Source organism: Lagenorhynchus albirostris, chromosome 11, assembly GCF_949774975.1.
Source record: "Lagenorhynchus albirostris chromosome 11, mLagAlb1.1, whole genome shotgun sequence".
NCBI classification, from domain to species: Eukaryota; Metazoa; Chordata; class Mammalia; order Artiodactyla; family Delphinidae; genus Lagenorhynchus; species Lagenorhynchus albirostris.
The window spans coordinates 71,377,728-71,385,293 of NC_083105.1; positions in this window are offsets into that span (position 1 = coordinate 71,377,728).

The following is a 7,566-nucleotide window of genomic DNA, read 5'->3' on the forward strand; positions in this document are numbered from 1 at the left end:
GTGCTTTGTGACAGCCTGGAGGGGTGGGATGGGGAGGGTGGGAGGGAGGGAGACGCAACAGGGAAGACATATGGGAACATATGTTTATGTATGACTGATTCACTTTGTTATAAAGCAGAAACTAACACACCATTGTAAAGCAATTATACCCCAATAAAGATGTAAAAAAATAAAAAAATAAAAAAAAACACACTTTTATAATTGTTTAGTTAATGTCTAACTCTTCCACTATAATATAATTTTCACTACAGCAAAGATCATATTTGTTTCATTTACCTTTCATTTATCACAGGTATGATGTGCATCATTGTGATTATTACACAAGGTACTAAGTATGTGCTGAATGCATGGAAGACTGAATCAATACACAGTGTGTGCTTATATTAGAGGGTCTGATTCTTTAAGTTTGAATTATCAGGCATTATGATAGAGTTGAAAAGATAGAACTGATCTGCTTGCCTTTGAATAAATGTTTCATTTATTTTAGATCTTTGGCTAAGAGTTCTTGTGTATTAAGCTTCTTTCTAAAAATCTGCACCACTTATCTCTGTCCCAAGATTTTGACTCCCTAGCTTGTCAAACTTGTACCAGTCAGTAGACTGACCTGTTGTTACTCATACTGGACATTCTGCTCTGATTTTGTGTCCAAACTCATTTATCCTTAAGTGGAGAAGTTTTATTATCTCCACAACCTCACCTATGCCCTGACCTACTTGAATTCTCTGTTGTCTTATATACCCACTTCGGTTCAGCCTAAAACAGAACACTGATTAACTTCTATTAATTCTAACAACTTTAGCTGTTGTTTTAACTTTACTTTCTCTAGGGAGATTCTCTTCAGCCCTTTGATAATTTTCTTAGCTGGCTCCTAAATTTCTAGTAGTTTAAGGCTGATGTGTTCAAATTTGGTGTGGCGATAACTGCCAGAGATGTTGAAAGAGCCTTGATGGCTTTAACTTATCTAACTTATGGTTTTCAGGGTGTCATCTATTTCTGTACTCTCACTGATTAAGCTTTTTCCTTCTTCATTAAAACTGGGAAAGCCCTAGTTGCTGAAGATGCTTATTAATAATATTTTTCAATTTAATAAGTTCACAAGTATTGCTTAACAGTAGAGAATGTTGCCTAAACAAAGAAAAATAAAAGAGTATTTTTTTCTCCTAACTTGCATTGTTCATTTTTTCAAATATATTTTTCTTGCCTTCCCAATGTGTTGTAAAGAGAGAGGTGGTGGATCTAATAGTTGAAAATATAAGCTTTAATTTCTTACACTTGTAGTTTAGTATCGTGTTTTACATTTACTTACTGTTTGTCCATAACCAAGTTACTTAAGCCCTTTAAATCTCAATATTTTTATTTGCTAAATGAAATAACAATAATAATGCCTCCATAATAGGAATACTGTGAGATTTAATTAAATGAAAGAACATGAAAAAAACTTACCTCATATAGCACTTCAACATAGTGAGTGTTAAAAGTTGTTAGTTACTTTTATCGCATAAACTCCCTGCAATCTATCACCATGCTTTATATTTCTGATAATGGGCATCTAACACAGAGCTTACATAAAATAGGTTATGACAAATGCTTATTGATTGATTGATAAATTCAACCAGATTTTCTTTCTGAGTCTTTCTTTTTTATCAGATTTTAATGACTCAGAAGATGCTATCTCAGGAAAAGGCCATCACTCAGATTTGAAAGAGAGATTAAAAGCTAGTTTACAGGAAACAAAAGCTAAAAGTGTTCAGCACCACTAAATAGGCCTTACAAGAAATGTTAAAGGGACTTCCCTAAGCAGAGAAGACAAGACTACAACTAGAAATATAAAAATTTTGAAAGGAAAAATCTCATTGGTAAAGGCAAATATACAGTAAATGTAGTAAGTAAACCCCTTTAAAGCTAGTTCAAAACTTAAAAGACAAAAGTAGTAAAATCAACTATAGCGACAATAAGTAAAGGGATATAGAAAACAAAAAGATGTAGAATATGATGTCAAAAACATTAAATATGGAGTGGGTAGTAGAAATGCAGGGTTATTAGATGCATTTGAACTTTAGGGATCATCAACTTAAAATAATCATGTATACACATATATAGGTTAGTATATGTAAATCTCATGATAACCAAAACCCAAAAATCTGCAATAAATACACTCACAAAAAAGAGAAAGGAATCCAAATGTAACACTAGAACAATCATCAGATCACAGGGGAAGAAAGAAAAGAAAAGAACTACAAAAATAAGCCCAAAACAATTAACAAATGGCAATAAGTACATACCTATCAATAATTACATTAAGTGTAAATGGACTAAATCCTCCAGTCAAAAGACATAAACTGGCTGAACGGATTAAAAAAACAAGATCTATATATATGCTGCCTATAAGAAACTTACTTCAGATCTAAAGACACACAGACTGAAAAGGAGAGAATGGAAAAAGGAATTCCATGCAAATGGAAATGAAAATAAGCTGGAGTAACAATACTCATATCAGACAAAGTAGACTTTAAAACATAGAATGTAGCAAGAGGCAAAGAAGGATATTATATAATGCTAAAGGGATCGATCAAAAGAAGATAAAATAATTATAAATATATATGCACCCTACATCGAAGTATCTAAATACATAAAGTAAATATTAGAAACCATAAAGAAAGAAACTGACAGTAATAAAATAGGGGACTTTAACACCCCACTTCCATCCTTGGGGAGATCATTCAGAAAGAAAATCAATAAGGAAACAGTGACCTTAAATGACACATTAGGTTATGCAGCCTTGACAGATATATAAAGAACACTCTATCCAATAGCAAGCAGAATACACATTCTTTTCAAGGGCACATGAAATATTCCCCAGGAGAGATCACATGCTACACCATGAAACAAGGCTCAATAAATTTAAGAAGACTGAAATCATATCAAGCACATTTTCCAGCCATAAAATGCTATCAGAACAGAAATAAGCTACAGGGAAAAACTTACAAAAAACACAAACATGGGGAGGGTAAACAATATGCTACTAAACAACAGAATAAATCAAAGAGAAAGTCAAAAGATACCTGGAGACCAATGAAAATGAAAACACAATGATCCAAAATCTATGGGATGCAGTAAAAGTAGCTCACAGAGGAAAGTTTATAGTGATACAAACCCACCTCAGGAAACAAGAAAAATTTCAAGTAAACAGCATAACCTTACAGCTAAAGGAACCAGAAAAAGAAGAACAAACAAAACCCAAAGTTAGTAGAAGAAAAGAAATAATAAAGATCAGAACAGAAATAAAGAAATAGAGACCATAAAAACAGTAAATATTAATGAAACAAAGAGCTATTTCTTTGAAAAGATAAGAAACAAAAGTGATAAACCTTTAGCCAGACACATCAAATAGAGAGAGAAAGAGAAGATGTAAATAAAATCAGAAATGAAAAATGAGAAATTATAGCCAACATCACAGAAATACAAGAGATCATGAGATAATACTACAAACAATTATACAACAATAAAATGGATAACCAAGAAAAACTGGACAAATACCTAGATATCAGATCATTTACCAGTAATGAAATTGAATCAGTAGTTAAAAAAAAAAACAAAATAAAAACCTCCCAACAAACAAAAGTCCAGGACAGCTTCACAGTTGAATTCTACTAAACATTTAAAAAAGGACTAATGCCTGTCCTTCTCAAACTATTCCAATATATTGAAGGAGGGATGCTTCCAAACTCATTCTGAGGCCAGAATCATCCTGGTACCAAAACCAGCAAAAACACTATAAAAATAGAAAATTAAAGGCCAATATCACTGATGAACATAGATACAAAAATCCTCAATGAAATATTAGCAAACTGAACCCAACAATATATTAAAAGGATCATACACAATGATCAAGTGGGTTTTATCCCAGAATTCAGGAATGGTTCAATATCCACAAATTAGTCAATGTGATACATGAAGGATAAAAATCATACGGTTATCTCAATAGATGCAGAAAAAGCTTTTGACAAAATTCAACATCTATTTATGATGAAAACCTCTCAACAAATTGTGTGTGGAGGGAACATACCATATAATAAAGGCCCTATATGGCAAACCTAAAGCCAGCATCATATTCAATGATGAAAAGCTGAAGCATTTCCTCTAAGATCAAGAACAAGACAGGGATATTCACTCTCACCACTTTTATTCAAAATAGTATTGAAGCCAAGACTACTCTACCCAGCAAGGATCTCATTCAGATTTGATGGAGAAATTAAAACCTTTACAGACAAGCAAAAGCTGAGAGAGTTCAGCACCACCAAACCAGCTTTACAACAAATGCTAAAGGATCTTCTCTAGGCAAGAAACACAAGAGAAGGAAAAGACCTATAATAATGAACCCAAAACAATTTAGAAAATGGGAATAGGAACATACATATCGATAATTACCTTAAATGTAAATGGACTAAATGCTCCCACCAAAAGACACAGATTAGCTGAATGGATACAAAAACAAGACCCTTATATATGCTGTCTACAAGAGACCCACTTCAGACCTAGAGACACATACAGACTGAAAGTAAGGGGATGGAAAAAGATATTCCATGCAAATGGAAACCAAAAGAAAGCTGGAGTAGCAATTCTCATATCAGACAAAATAGATTTTAAAATAAGGACTATTAAAAGAGACAAAGAAGGACACTACATAATGATCAAGGGATCGATCCAAGAAGAAGATATAACAATTGTAAATATTTATGTACCCAACATAGGAGCACCTCAATACATAAAGCAAATACTAACAGCCATAAAAGGGGAAATCGACAGTAACACATTCATAGTAGGGGACTTAAACACCCCACTTTCACCCATGGACAGATCATCCAAAATGAAAATAAATAAGGAAACACAAGCTTTAAATGATACATTAAACAAGATGGACTTAATTGATATTTATAGGACACTCCATCCAAAAACAACAGAATACACATTTTTCTCAAGTGCTCATGGAACATTCTCCAGGATAGATCATATCTTAGGTTACAAATCAAGCCTTGGTAAATTTAAGAAAATTGAAATTGTATCAAGTATCTTTTCTGACCACAACGCCATGAGACTAGATATCAATTACAGGAAAAGATCTGTAAAAAATACAAACACATGGAGGCTAAATAATACACTACTTAATAATGAAGTGATCACTGAAGAAATCAAAGAGGAAATCAAAAAATACCTAAAAACAAATGACAATGGAGACACAACGACCCAAAACCTGTGGGATGCAGCAAAAGCAGTTCTAAGGGGGAAGTTTATAGCAATACAAGCCCACCTTAAGAAGCAGGAAACATCGCGAATAAACAACCTAACCTTGCACCTCAAGCAATTAGAGAAAGAAGAACAAAAAAACCCCAAAGCTAGCAGAAGGAAAGAAATCATAAAAATCAGATCAGAAATAAATGAAAAAGAAATGAAGGAAACAATAGCAAAGATCAATAAAACTAAAAGCTGGTTCTTTGAGAAGATAAACAAAATAGATAAACCACTAGCCAGACTCATCAAGAAAAAAAGGGAGAAGACTCAAATCAATAGAATTAGAAATGAAAAAGGAGAGGTAACAACTGACACTGCAGAAATAAAAGAGATCATGAGAGATTACTACAAGCAACTCTATACCAATAAAATGGACAATCTGGAAGAAATGGACAAATTCTTAGAAATGCACAACCTGCCAAGACTGAATCAGGAAGAAATAGAAAATATGAACAGACCAATCACAAGCACTGAAATTGAAACTGTGATTAAAAATCTTCCAAAGAAAAGCCCAGGACCAGATGGCTTCACAGGCGAATTCTATCAAACATTTAGAGAAGAGCTAACACCTATCCTTCTCAAACTCTTCCAAAATATAGCAGAGGGAGGAACACTCCCAAACTCCTTCTACGAGGCCACCATCACCTTGATACCAAAACCAGACAAGGATGTCACAAAGAAAGAAAACTACAGGCCAATATCACTGATGAACATAGATGCAAAAATCCTCAACAAAATACTAGCAAACAGAATCCAACAGCACATTAAAAGGATCATACACCATGATCAAGTGGGGTTTATTCCAGGAATGCAAGGATTCTTCAATATACGCAAATCTATCAATGTGATAAACCATATTAACAAACTGAAGGAGAAAAACCATATGATCATCTCAATAGATGCAGAGAAAGCTTTTGACAAAATTCAACACCCATTTATTATAAAAACCCTGTAGAAAGTAGGCATAGAGGGAACTTTCCTCAACATAATAAAGGCTATATATGACAAGCCCACAGCAAACATCATCCTCAATGGTGAAAAACTGAAAGCATTTCCACTAAGATCAGGAACGAGACAAGGTTGCCCACTCTCACCACTCTTATTCAACATAGTTTTGGAAGTTTTAGCCACAGCAATCAGAGAAGAAAAGGAAATAAAAGGAATCCAAATCAGAAAAGAAGAAGTAAAGCTGTCACTGTTTGCAGACGACATGATCCTATACATAGAGAACCCTAAAGATGCTACCAGAAAACTACTAGAGCTAATCAATGAATTTGGTAAAGTGGCAGGATACAAAATTAATGCACAGAAATCTCTGGCATTCCTATATATTAATGATGAAAAATCTGAAAGTGAAATCAAGAAAACACTCCCATTTACCATTGCAACAAAAAGAATAAAATATCTAGGAATAAACCTACCTAAGGAGACAAAAGACCTGTATGCAGAAAATTATAAGACACTGATGAAAGAAATTAAAGATGATACAAATAGATGGAGAGATATACCATGTTCTTGGATTGGAAGAATCAACATTGTGAAAATGACTCTACTACCCAAAGCAATCTATAGATTCAATGCAATTCCTATCAAACTACCACTGGCATTTTTCACAGAACTAGAACAAAAAATTTTGCAATTTGTATGGAAACACAAAAGACCCCGAATAGCCAAAGCAATCTTGAGAACGAAAGAAGGAACTGGAGGAATCAGGCTCCCTGACTTCAGATGATACTACAAAGCTACAGTCATCAAGACGGTATGGTACTGGCACAAAAACAGAAAGATAGATCAATGGAACAGGATAGAAAGCCCAGAGATAAACCCATGCACATATGGACACCTTATCTTTGATAAAAGTGGCAGTAATGTACAGAGGAGAAAGGACAGCCTCTTCAATAAGTGGTGCTGGGAAAACTGGACAGGTACATGTAAAAGTATGAGATTAGATCACTCCCTAACACCATACACAAAAATAAGCTCAAAATGGATTAAAGACCTAAATGTAAGGCCAGAAACTATCAAACTCTTAGAGGAAAACATAGGCAGAACGCTCTATGACATAAATCACAGTAAGATCTTTTCTGACCCACCTCCTAGAGTAATGGAAATAAAAACAAAAATAAACAAATGGGACCTAATGAAACTTCAAAGCTTTTGCACAGCAAAGGAAACCATAAACAAGACCAAAAGACAACCCTCAGAATGGGAGAAAATATTTGCAAATGAAGCAACTGACACAGGATTAATCTCCAAAATTTACAAGCAGCTCATGCA